This window comes from Coregonus clupeaformis, chromosome 10 (assembly GCF_020615455.1).
Source record: "Coregonus clupeaformis isolate EN_2021a chromosome 10, ASM2061545v1, whole genome shotgun sequence".
NCBI lineage: Eukaryota > Metazoa > Chordata > Actinopteri > Salmoniformes > Salmonidae > Coregonus > Coregonus clupeaformis.
The window spans coordinates 63,086,091-63,100,368 of NC_059201.1; the positions used below are offsets into that span (position 1 = coordinate 63,086,091).

The 14,278-nt window shown below is 45.0% G+C and overlaps 1 pseudogene; it reads left to right on the forward strand.

Moving 5' to 3' along the window:
• Nucleotides 1-207: 207 nt before the first annotated feature.
• Nucleotides 208-3,626, forward strand: LOC121550342 (annotated as a pseudogene).
• Nucleotides 3,627-14,278: the final 10,652 nt, after the last annotated feature.

Sequence of the window (14,278 nt, forward strand, 5' to 3'; positions counted from 1 at the left end):
TGTGTGCCTTCTGGGCAGTTCTCCGCCCCTCTGGAACGCTCTGGAAAGACGAGAGCTTTCCTTTGCTGCGCTTGCAACGCATACGCCTCGCAGCGTCATTCATCGCACAGGAATGCTGCACTCTCATTGGTCAGAGTAGTCAGAGCGTTCGAGAAATGTCTAGAAATCAGGGATAGTATATATTACCGGTGTATTGCATTCATTTAAAACATCGACTCAACGAGAATACTAAAGGGTGAAGAAAGCAAGAAAAGAGGAGTTCGACTTTATAGGCTACTGCCTGATTCCTTTCATTGAGACCTCTACATTCACAAACTGTAAGTAACTTTCAGTAGCCTATTTTCATATGCATGACTGTTGTAAACTTTATGGAAATAGAACATTCTGCTATGTTGGTTGTGTAGACAGCCGGTTTAGCTATAACATTATATGCCAAAATATTTGGTTAACTAATACCGAAATAATTGTATTGAACTGTTACTGAAATAATATTACTACTGAAATAATAATCCATTTATTATGTCCTTATTTATGTGAACAGACTAGGGCTATATTCACCATGTTTTCTAGCATATTTTATTATAATTTCTTATTTTTAAGAAAATCTGCTCTAATTATGTGAAGATATTAACTCAATATTATTCAGGAGGGTGCAGTTCATACAAGGCCTATTGTAAAAAGACGTTTCTCTGTCATAGATTAGCAGAAATGATTGTGTCTGGCATTTTCTGTATGTTACACCCCACTGAATATGTGCCTGGCCTGTATTAGGCTAGCTAATAACACTAATAGGCTATATAACACAATGCAATACATTGACAACAGTGTTGTTATCAGACTCATTCAAATACTATTTATTGTATTTCAATTACTTTCAAATACCGGTACATTTAGAAGTATTTTGATATTTTTTATTTGAAAATACAATTAGTTGAATATTGGAATGCATTTGGCAATACATTTGGAAAGTATCAGCACGTATGTGAAAATACTCAAATACACAGACAACAAGTGTATTTTCAAACAAAAAATGTTTAAATACTCCATGCATTTGAACCCAGGACTGTTTGCTCCTAGGGGTATTTGAAATGTATTTATGAACTAGTTTCAAATAGTATTTATAGGAAATTATTAGAAAATACTTTCAAATAATTCCAGTAGAATTGGTTGATTCGGCCACATTATTTAAAAATACAAAAATAAACAGAAAATAAGCCTTTAAAATACAAATACTTAAATACGCATGTATTAGAACCCAGGTTTGGTTGTTATTCAAGTATATTTAGGCTAACACCTCTGTTGTTGGAGATTGACACTACTTGCACCTAGGTTTTCGTAGAATAATATCAATTTCTAAAACCTTCTTTCATTCTTTTGTAGGCAACTAACTCCAAACCATCAAGATGTCGTCAGCTAAAAGCCTGTCTATCGGCATTGACCTGGGCACCACCTACTCCTGTGTGGGGGTGTTCCAGCATGGTAAAGTAGAGATCATCGCCAACGACCAGGGCAACAGGACCACACCCAGCTATGTGGCCTTCACAGACACCGAGAGACTCATCGGTGACGCAGCAAAGAACCAGGTGGCCATGAACCCCAACAACACAGTTTTCGACGCCAAGCGCCTGATTGGCCGAAAGTTCGACGATCAGGTTGTGCAAGCCGACATGAAGCACTGGCCCTTCAAGGTGGTCAGCGATGGAGGAAAGCCTAAAGTTCAGGTAGATTACAAAGGTGAGAACAAATCCTTCAACCCAGAGGAAATCTCCTCCATGGTCCTGGTGAAGATGAGGGAGATCGCTGAGGCCTACCTGGGCCAGAAGGTGTCCAACGCAGTCATCACAGTCCCCGCCTACTTCAACGACTCACAGAGACAGGCCACTAAGGATGCTGGAGTGATCGCTGGGCTGAATGTACTGAGGATAATCAACGAGCCCACAGCGGCAGCAATCGCCTACGGCATGGACAAAGGCAAATCCAGGGGAACGCAACGTCCTGATCTTTGATCTGGGCGGGGGCACCTTCGACGTGTCCATCCTGACCATTGAGGATGGGATCTTTGAGGTGAAGGCCACTGCTGGGGACACTCACCTGGGTGGGGAGGACTTTGACAACCGCCTCGTCAGCCACTTTGTGGAGGAGTTCAAGAGGAAACACAAGAAGGACATCAGCCAAAACAAGCGGGCTCTGAGGAGGCTGAGGACGGCCTGCGAGAGGGCCAAGAGAACCCTGTCCTCCAGCTCCCAGGCCAGCGTTGAGATCGACTCCCTCTTTGAGGGCATCGATTTCTACACCTCCATCACCAGGGCTCGTTTTGAGGAGATGTGTTCGGACCTCTTCAGGGGAACCCTGGAGCCCGTGGAGAAAGCCCTCAGGGACGCCAAGATGGACAAGGCCCAGATCCATGATGTTGTCCTGGTCGGAGGCTCCACCCGGATCCCCAAGGTCCAGAAGCTCCTGCAGGACTTCTTCAACGGTCGAGAGCTGAACAAGAGCATCAACCCAGACGAGGCGGTGGCCTACGGAGCTGCCGTCCAGGCGGCCATCTTGTCTGGCGACAAGTCTGAGAACGTCCAGGATCTGCTGCTGCTAGACGTGGCTCCCCTGTCCTTGGGCATCGAAACCGCCGGAGGGGTCATGACCGCCCTGATCAAACGCAACACCACCATCCCATCCAAACAGACCCAGACCTTCACCACTTATTCCGACAACCAGCCCGGGGTCCTGATCCAGGTTTACGAGGGAGAGAGAGCCATGACTAAGGACAACAACCACCTGGGGAAGTTTGAGCTCTGTGGAATCCCCCCTGCCCCACGAGGAGTCCCTCAGATCGAGGTGACCTTTGACATCGACGCCAATGGCATTCTGAACGTATCAGCGGTGGACAAGAGCACGGGCAAAGAGAACAAGATCACCATCACCAACGACAAGGCGGCTCAGCAAAGAGGATATTGAGAGGATGGTGCAGGATGCCGACAAATACAAAGCTGAGGGACGACGCACAGAGGGAGAAGATAGCAGCCAAGAACTCCCTGGAGTTATGCGCCTTCAATATGAAGAGCAGCGTGGAGGATGACAACATCAAAGGTAAGATCAGCGAGGAGGACAAGAAGAAAGTGGTGGACAGGTGCGACCAGGCCATTTCCTGGTTGGAGAACAACCAGCTTGCAGACAAAGAGGAGTACGAGCTTCAACTGAAGGAGCTGGAAAAAGTGTGCCAGCCTATCATTACCAAGCTATACCAGCAAGGAGGGATGCCCACAGGTAGCTGTGGAGATCAGGCAAGGTCCAGCTCTGGTGCCAGCTCCCAAGGCCCAACCATTGAAGAGGTTGACTAAAGTGAGGGTCTTGTATAATGGACTTTTCAAAATGCATTAGTATCAATGCATACGTTTTGCTATTCAGGAAATACTTTGTACATATACTGATTTCTACTGGTTGAAATTGAAATGCCTTTTCATGGCGCAGTGCTGTTTAGGAAGTGCTTAATATATTTATTGGTTGTACTGTAAAGATGACAATAGATAAACATATTGAAAGATCAAAGAAATTGTGATGTAAATGTGTTGTTTCATACCATATTGCGTTGCTGGACATTGCAAATAAAATGTATTGAAATAAGTTTATACGTCTGTTGGTTGTTTCCTTGAATTCCTTCTTGTCATAACAGATTCAGTATTCACATTTTAATCATTTTTTTTACACAATACCATGAAATATTGTGAACAAAACTTTGATCGACGGCTAAACCACCAGAGAGAGGAGAGCAGGTGAGGACACCGTAATGGCCACTGTTTATCAATGCTTTATTCTTTGATAAAGTCTGATACAATCACTATGGTCCTTCTTGGAAAAAGAGGCACAGTGTGAAGGGAAAACTGATCGTAAAATCAGTACTCCTACTCTGAGATTCTTTGTGAAATATTAGTTATAAAGCTAATTTCCTGCTACTCTACACAGTGGCGATTTTAGCATGTAAATCTTGGTGGGGCAAACTCCCCCGAAAATGTGAGGATGCATGCCAGCAAAGCCACAACACTAAGCAATACATGAATTGCACTATAACTGTGACAAACAGTGCCCACAAACTGTTAAGGCCTACATAAAGCTGTCCCAACAACAGAGCTTTCTTTTCAGCCACTGCTAAACCTGGCTATCAGCGAAACAGTTAATTCTGCCTCATTTACTGCCTTTGAAAAAAACATAGCTGATATGGCTGACTTGCTTAAACAAATGTGGTTTCTACTGAGATGTACAAACTATAGCATAAGGGAACAACGAGCGGATAAGAGTCAATCTAATATCGATTAAGACATTAATGAGCGAGCTAGGATGGACGTAGTTAATGTAACTATTTGTTCAGCATTTTTGAAATGTAGGCTACAGCGACAGAATTCAGAACATGGGGCCGTTCTTACAGTATTCTCCCTGTACACCAAGTCAGAACCGTAGGATAAATAAAGCGGGCATATAAGCAGACAATGAAAGCTCTTACAATATTCGAGGCTATAGGCTACATGTGCACCACCAAGTCAGAACAGTAAGCAAGGTTAGGAGGGGGAAAGGGACCAAATTATTAGGGTGAGGCACATGGGCTACTAACAGCTTAATACAAACCATACACTTAGTATTACTTTCTTAGCTACAGTATACATATCTTCCTGGCATATTACTTAATTTATGCAGCAGCAGCAATTTTTGGACTCACCTTGTTGTGCTGTGCTCACTTGAACAGGAAGGTGGCGCGGCAGTCCTTCGTTGACAAATTTTGCCATCAAACTTTGTGATCAAAGTCTGGCATTCTCTGGATTTATGGTGCTTTCAAGACAACTGGGAACTCTGAAAAAAAATTAAGTAGAATCATGACGTCAGTGATCTTCAGGTCGGAGCACTAGAAAGAGGCCCGAGTTCCCAGCTGGATTGACAGCATGGCCAATGTATTAAACCTTTTCTGGCCCATCTTGTTGAATGTTTATCCTTTTAAACTTGGAAAAGAGACCCTTAAACCCAGACTTGGACCACACACCCACTCCACTGAATAGCAGGCTAGTGATTGCTTTGCAACACTTGCAGTTAGCCACTGAGTCATTCCAAACCACTCATTGTTGAATTTGCGATTTCACCACGCAGGTCCCTTAAACAGGGGACTTTACATCTAAAAGTTAATTTATAGAAAAAGCACTTCAAAAACTGCACTTCAAACTTTTATCTCAAACTGACCGTTTCATAAATGCTTGCCATTTCTTCATTTACATTTTAGTCATTTAGCAGACGATGACCGGTATACGCCAACACCATTCCAACACAGAAAATCTGCTTTTTAACATACTTAATTGTAAAAAATTGGAAGGAAAACAATTGTACTCATATTAATTAAAGGTCATATTTAATAGAAATCTGAAAACACTGGACAGTTACTTTACAGGTAGACTTTGGGCAAAAACACAAAAATAAATGCTTTAAACTGTATAAGTGATCAATGCATCATCATACCAGGGGCCTCATTTATAACCGTTGCGTAAATTTCACACGAAATTGCTATGTGCGCCATTTCAGATTTTTAATTTTTATTTATAAACTTACCGCACGCCATACATACGCATGTTTCCCGTTATATGCACTTGAACATGCATTAAAACTCTGCCTGGAAAACGTCTCCATTCACCTTTTATGGTGACAATAATGCCCTTTTTTTGCTGTATAATTTGGAACTATTGGCATTAGGTCACGGCATGCAAAAGACAAATTGTTGTTCAATATTGAGTTTATCAATAGATTATTGGGTTTATATGTCCTGCCTTTGTATAGGCTCTGAGATTAAATAGGCAATGTTGTTGTACTCCTATCACACAGCAATACTGTAGCCTACCCATACAGTCACATCCTTTACATAAGCTACCGGTCTATTTATTGTGTTGGCAGAATGTTTTCATCTTTAGCAGTAATTTATGCTGTATCTGGTAATGGACTGTGTCTGTTTCTGAGAGAAAACAATAGCAAATTGTCGTGGACCTGTCAGCAATACTTTTTAATTCAACAATGACTTTTCCCCCAACCTAAATATGATGGATTGTCCTCGAATGCTGAAACATTGTAGGGTAGGCTACAAAAAAAAGTAGTTACATTACAGTAGTTACATTTCTATTTCTCGTGTGTTTTTGTTCTACTTGACTTTTTATTTTATTTTTTATAGTAGGCCTACTAATGTAGTTTACAAAAGTTTAATCAGTAAAGCTGTTCTGGGTGTCACTTGTATTTCTATTCAGTAAGCATAATATATTCACATTGCTTCCTAGCTCATGGGCATAGCAGGTATTCATTTGGTAGTTTACAATGTTACCTCATCAGTATAGTGTCACGTCTCCTCCGTTACAATTAGCAAGCGTTAGGATCATCATTCACTTACTAACTTCAGCCTATGAGTACGGCACACTAAGGAAATTTCACCATGCTTTCTAAGTAACCTATGGGCTCACTAGTGCAATTATCACTTTGCTTTCTCTCAACCAATGGGCATAAACTTAGGGGAATAGCTCAGAGACAGGATTGTGTCGAGGCAACATTCTGGGGAAGGGTACCAAAAAATGTCTGCAGCATTGAAGGTCCCCAAGAACACAGTGGCCTCCATCATTCTTAAATGGAAGAAGTTTGTAACCACCAAGACTCTTCCTAGAGTTGCCCGCCCGGCCAAACTGAGCTATCGGGAGAGAAGGGCCTTGGTCAGGTGACCAAGAACCCGATGGTCACTCTGACAGAGCTCCAGAGTTCCTCTGTGGAAATGGGAGAACCTTCCAGAAGGACAACCATCTCTGCAGCACTCCACCAATAAGGCCTTTATGGTAGAGTGGCTAGATGGAAGCTTCTCAGTAAAAGGCACATGACAGCCCGCTTGGAGTTTGCCAAAAGGCACCTAAAGTCTCTCAGACCATGAGAAACAAGATTCTCTGATCTGATGAAACCAAGATTGAACTCTTTGGCCTGAATGCCAAGCGTCACGTCTGGAGAAAACCTGGCACCATCCCTACTGTGAAGCATGGTGGTGGCAGCATCATGCTGTGGGGATGTTTTTCAGCGCCAGGGACTGGGAGACTAGTCAAGATCGAGGGAAAGATAAACGGAGCAAAGTACAGAGAGATCCTTGATGAAAACCTGCTCCAGAGACCTCAGGACCTCCAACAGGACAACGACCCTAAGCACACAGCCAAAACAATGCAGGAGTGGCTTGGGGACAAGTCTCTGAATGTCTTTAAGTGGCCCAGCCAGAGCCCGGAAATGAACCTGATCGAACATCTTGGGTAACACCTGAAAATAGCTGTGCAGCGACGCTCCCCATCCAACCTGACAGAGCTTGAGAGGATCTGCAGAGAAAAATTGGAGAAACTCCCCAAATACAGGTGTGCCAAGCTTGTAGCGTCATACCCAAGAAGACTTGAGGCTGTAATCGCTGCCAAAGGTGTTTCAACAAAGTACAGAGTAAACGGTCTGAATACTTATGTAAATGTAATATTTCAGCATTTCGTTTTTTTATTATACATTTGCAAACATTTCTAAAAACCTGTTTTTGCTTTGTCGTTATGGGGTATTGTGTGTAGATTGATGAGGAAAAAAACAATTGAATACATTTTATAATACGGCTGTAAAGTTACAAAATGTCGAAAAAGTCAAGGGATCTGAATAAGTCAAGGGGTCCGAATGCACTGTTTAGCCTTTCTATTCACTAGGCTACTAGGTTCAATTAAATGAGAGATGCGCATGGTAATTTGTTGTATGGCTCCTTCGGGAATATATACCCATCACGGCCAGAAAAGGTGAGGAATATATTCTGCAATTGTCACGCCCTGGCTCTGGGGACTCTAGTATGTTGAGCCAGGGTGTGAGTTTTCATTTGTGTTCGGTCTAGTATTGTGTTTCTATGTTGGCCGGTGTGGTTCTCAATCAGAGGCAACGTGAATCAGCTGTTGCTTGTTGTCTCTGATTGGGAACCATACTTAGTCAGCCTGTTTCCCACAGTATGGTGTGGGATCTTGTTCCTTTTGGTTTGTGTTTGTACTGTTCACGTATCGTTTGTTGTTTTGTTCGTGTATCATTATTTAATAAATATGTTCACCTTCCACGCTGCGCCTTGGTCCTCTGTACCCGACGATCGTGACAGAAGATCCCACCAACACTGGACCAAGCAGCGTGTCCAGGAGCCAGCGCCAGAGGTATCGCTAAATGACATCAACCTCGACTGGGCCTGGTCCACGGGGAGGAGAGACCCCCAGAAAATGTTTAGGGGGGGGCTCACGCCGTGGACGACGGGGCAGCAGGAGGCCGCGATAGAGCGGTCCAGCGGGTTTGCAGAGGAGGCCGCCAGGTTAAGGGGGCCACTGGTCACAGAGGAGAGGGAAAGTGTAGAGGCACGGCGAGAGGTACTGGGGTGTGTTACCAGTCCGGTCCGGCCCGTTCCTGATCCCTGCGTAGGGCCAGTGGTGTGTGTCCCCAGTACGGTCCGGCCTGTTCCTGTTCCTCGCATCGAGCCTGTGGTGCGCGTCGTCAGCCCGGCCCGGCCTGTTCCTGCTCCCCGCACCAAGCCTATGGTGCTTCACCAGCCCGGCCCGGCCTGTTCCTGCTCCCCGCACCAAGCCAATGGTGAGCGTCGCCAGCCCGGTCCGGCCCGTTCCTGCTCCCCACACCAAGCCAGTGGTGTGCGTCGTCAGTCCGGCACGGCCCGTGCCTGTTCCACCGGTGCCTGGTCCGGCACCGGTCAGCTGCTTCACGCCGGAGCTAGAGCAATCCGCTCCACCAGTGTGTAGTCCAGCTCCGGCCAGTGGGGCCAGACCGGACCAGGGGTACTTTGGGGGGTTGGAGAGGGAGTGTATTGTGTTTCTATGTTGGCCGGTGTGGTTCTCAATCAGAGGCAACGTGAATCAGCTGTTGCTTGTTGTCTCTGATTGGGGACCATACTTAGTCAGCCTGTTTCCCACAGTATGGTGTGGGATCTTGTTCCTTTTGGTTTGTGTTTGTTACGTAGGACTTCACGTATCGTTTGTTGTTTTGTTCGTGTATCATTATTTAATAAATATGTTCACCTTCCACGCTGCGCCTTGGTCCTCTGTACCCGACGATCGAGACAGCAATGGTTATGAAGATAAAATAAATAGGATGTCTAACTATGTCTAATTATTTTAAATTACAAATAAATGTAAAATCTAAAATAAGAATGGTTACATTCTTGTTAAATCTATTTTCCTGTTTTTAGTTTTTTATGAATACGCTTTTCATCATATCCCCCATTTGCACAAAATACTTACTTGCCAGCTTGCAATACAATATTTGTTAGCTAACGGGTTAGCAATTAGCATGTACATCAATATCTCTAGAGGAAGCTGCAGAGGTTTTGGAGGAGGTGGAGATGACTTGAGGGCTGGTGCTATGGACTGTAGATATGTAAAGAGAGATGTTTGCTGTTTTTACATTGCTCTTTTATAAAACAGATAACAAACAGTCATTTTTTTGTAATTTAACATATGTTTACCTGTGGAGGTGGCTGTATTCAAATTGCAGGGGGCAGGGTCACCAGACGAGGCGTGACCAGGGGAGACGGAGGAGGCAGTTGGTCCAGAGGAGGCGGTGTTGGTGGTGACAGACAGGGGGGTGGTGTGCATCGTGGTGGTGGTGGACAAAACCGCAGACGATGGCTTGGAGGAGCTGGTGTTTGTAATGGAGGGGTTGAGGGGCCAAAGATGGTGTGGCCGGGAGACGTGGCCTTCTTCTGCAGCTGGGGACTCCGGCGGCTCCTACAGGTGTTGCACATTGGGAGGCAGTGGTAATGCAGCTGTCAGGAGTGGTTCCAGCAGGGGGTCCAGCAGAGGCGATGGTCTCATCCATGGCAGCCCTCTCCTGTGCCCTCTGTATTCTGAGGGCTGCCCGACGCTCTTTCTCCTCTGCCTCTGCCCTCTACGTCTCACCCCTCTCCTGCCACTGAAGCGTGTATTCCTCCCCGGTGAGGCATGTGGCGACCACAGGGAGTCTTCTGTATCGGTCTAGCCGATACTTCAGGACAGTAAAGATGTGCCCCCAGGTCCTTCGCTATCAGCCCCCCTCTATTAGGGGGTGTTCTTCTAGAGCTAGGGCTGGGACTGGAGCAGGGGCTGAGGGTCCTCGTGTGGTCACTGGGGAGGAGGTGCTGATGCATGGCACAGTGCTGCTGGTTCCAGGAGAGGCGGTGGTGGGACCCGGTAGGGACCGAGACGGCATTAAACGGGACCCTTCAATGGCTGAAGGGTCAAAAGGGAAGAGGCCACACTTCTTAAACCCTTCCACCACATAGCGCATGTCCTTGCATCGCTGGTACGGGTAGCGGAATACTCTGGCAAATTCTGATTTGTTTACCATGTAGGAGTAGTCAAAATGGCTAAGGTCTCCAGCTACCTTGGAGAACTCAGCCTTTAAAAGGGCGAAAGTATGCCACGTCCAGCGGCTTTAGGACATGGGTGCAGTGTGGTGGAAGAAAAAGAACCCCTTCCCTTAGTGCCGCCGCGAGCAACTCCAGGTCCATGTGTCTCTTGTGCCCATCGAAGAGGAGAAGGAGAGGGCGCTCTTTCACTCCACGCTTAATGAAGTGCTGAAACCACTTCCTGAACAGGTCCCCGTCAATGTAGCAACTGTTTGACCGTCCATATACAAGACTTGGGGGGGGGGGGCTCCCAGTGTGTAGTGGCCACCGGGGAAACACTTGGGGTAGTTGATAAATGGTGGGACGTCCTCCCCAGCTGCGTTGAAGCAGGCCAGCACTGTGATGTGCTCCTTGGTCCCTGGAGCCTGCTGGTACAAGTGTTTTGCGCCCCGGGGAGCCAGCACTTTGTGCCTGCTCTGGTCGCTACGAAACCCAGACTCAACGCAGTTATAGATTTGTCTGGGTTTCTCCCTCAACCCACTCTCCTCCAAGTGCTTCTCATAAGAAGTAAAGAAGGTGTCCATTGTCGGACATGTGGCACACTCAGCTCTCCCCGTCCAGGGTGTCCGGCCTCCTCATGCTCAGGTTCTTGTGCCTCCTCCTGAACATTTCCCACCACCTCTTCTCCAGTGGTGGGATTGTTTCCCCTGGGTGCCGAAACCTACAATAGAATAGAATATATAATTGTCCATCCAGGATGAAAATGTTTGTTTTGGCATCACCATACACATCCACATTTACATCACACTAATTGAGAACAGTCAGTCCAGCAATCTACATACATAAACACATAGAACACCAAATACCTGCGTATTTTGTCGGCGTATTTCATCAGCCTCTGTCTGGTGAAGGGGAACCCATGGCTGGCGCAGTAGATATAGTACAGCATTTTCAGAGAATTTTCATCCTCTGGTGCAAGCAATGTGGGTGGTCCACTGCGACAACCATGGGTCACCCGGCCGCTCAGCCTGTCCTCCAGGGTCTGCCGAGGTACACCATGAACCTTGGTAGATAAGAAAAGAAAACTGTTACTAGCAGATAAAATTCACATACACGTGGTAATCTCCTAAAAACAAAAGATGCCTAACCTCGGCAGCCTGGCGGATACCCATCCCTGCCCCGCAGTCCTCCATGGCATGGAACATGTCCACCTCACTCCACTGCTTCCTCTTGACTTTCTCCATGCTGTGGTGGTAAATACATGTAGCTAAATAACTTGGCATACTATACACATTTTAGAAAGATAACTCAATCTGAATATGTATAAACATTTACATTTCAAAGTTAAGGCATTGAAAGGTGATGAAAGTTTTCACAATAACTGAAAGTGTACCCACGTTTTTTGTTTGATGTTATCTGTAATGAAAATTAGTGTCCCAATTAGTTTAATATTGATGAATGCATTGTAACATTTGACTAAATACTGCCTCTATGTAGCTGTTGTAAGATGAAACATAGCCAACAGTGATAGGTGTCAAAAAGTGAATGGTTCAAAGTTCCAAATACATTTTTGCAGATTGTGCAAAACGATCCCGTCAGAGGACTCCAATTTTGATACGGTAAAGCTTGACAACATTCAGCTTACAATTTCTTTCATTTTTGCTGTCTTAGCAGTTCTATCAACATTTAGCAACTAAGCTAGCAACATTAGAAAATCCGTTAGCTATATTTCAGAGGTAAAAAGTTGGATATTAAATTATGTGTGGTCTGTCGCGCAGTCGAATTTTACAATATGCAGCGTGTCCCACAAAATGTGTACATATATAACTTATTTGAAAACTCTCAAAACCTAATTGAACTTACATAACTTGCACTGAAAATCGGTGGTCAGCTAGCTAGAAGGGTGTCTTTAGTCGTGAAACGTACTGTTATTTTCCAGTCCATTTACATTGAGGGAAAATAGTATTTGATCCCCTGCTGATTTTGTACGTTTGCCCACTGACAAAGAAATGATCTATAATTTTAATGGTAGGTTTATTTGAACAGTGAGAGACAGAATAACAACAACAAAAAACTAGAAAAACGCATGTCAAAAATGTTATAAATTGATTTGCATTTTAATGAGGGAAATAAGTATTTGACCCCCTCTCAATCAGAAAGATTTCTGGCTCCCAGGTGTATTTTATACAGGTAACGAGCTGAGATTAGGTGCACACTCTTAAAGGGAGTGCTCCTCATCTCAGCTTGTTACCTGTATAACAGACACCTGTCCACAGAAGCAATCAATCAATCAGATTCCAAACTCTCCACCATGGCCAAGACCAAAGAGCTCTCCTAAGATGTCAGGGACAAGATTGTAGACCTACACAAGGCTGGAATGGGCTACAAGACCATCGCCAAGCAGCTTGGTGAGAAGGTGACAACAGTTGGTGCGATTATTCGCAAATGGAAGAAACACAAAAGAACTGTCAATCTCCCTCGGCCTGGGGCTCCATGCAAGATCTCACCTCGTGGAGTTGCAATGATCATGAGAACGGTGAGGAATCAGCCCAGAACTACACGGGAGGATCTTGTCAATGATCTCAAGGCAGCTGGGACCATAGTCACCAAGAAAACAATTGGTAACACACTACGCCGTGAAGGACTGAAATCCTGCAGCACCCGCAAGGTCCCCCTGCTCAAGAAAGCACATATACATGCCCGTCTGAAGTTTGCCAATGAACATCTGAATGATTCAGAGGAGAACTGGGTGAAAGTGTTGTGGTCAGATGAGACCAAAATGAAGCTCTTTGGAATCAACTCAACTCGCCGTGTTTGGAGGACGAGGAATGCTGCCTATGACCCCAAGAACACCATCCCCATCGTCAAACATGGAGGTGGAAACATTATGCTTTGGGGGTGTTTTTCTGCTAAGGGGACAGGACAACTTCACCACATCAAAGGGACGATGGACGGGGCCACGTACCCTCAGCCAGGGCATTGAAAATGGGTTGTGGATGGGTATTCCAGCATGACAATGACCCAAAACACACGGCCAAGGCAACAAAGGAGTGGCTCAAGAAGAAGCACACTAAGGTCCTGGAGTGGCATAGCCAGTCTCCAGACCTTAATCCCCTAGAAAATCTGTGGAGGGAGCTGAAGGTTCGAGTTGCCAAACGTCAGCCTCGAAACCTTAATGACTTGGAGAAGATCTGCAAAGAGGAGTGGGACAAAATCCCTCCTGAGGTGTGTGCAAACCTGGTGGCCAACTACAAGAAACGTCTGACCTATGTGATTGCCAACAAGGGTTTTGCCACCAAGTACTAAGTCATGTTTTGCAGAGGGGTCAAATACTTATTTCCCTCATTAAAATGCAAATCAATTTATAAGATTTTTTTGTTGTTATTCTGTCTCTCACTGTTCAAATAAACCTACCATTAAAATTATAGACTGATCATTTCTTTGTCAGTGGGCAAACGTACAAAATCAGCAGGGGATCAAATACTTTTTTCCCTCACTGTAAATGTTGAGCTCGAGTCCTCCAACCGCTAGAGAGTGTCCGAAGTTAGGGGGTGTCCGATGTTGGGGGAAAATTAGCTAAGTAGCTAACTAGCCAATATTCAACAATGTACAGTGGGGAAAAAAAGTATTTAGTCAGCCACCAATTGTGCAAGTTCTCCCACTTAAAAAGATGAGAGAGGCCTGTAATTGTCATCATAGGTACACGTCAACTATGACAGACAAAATGAAAAAAGAAATCCAGAAATCACATTGTAGGATTTTTTATGAATTTATTAGCAAATTATGGTGGAAAATAAGTATTTGGTCAATAACAAAAGTTTCTCAATACTTTGTTACATACCCTTTGTTGGCAATGACACAGGTCAAACGTTTTCTGTAAGTCTTTCACACACTGTTGCT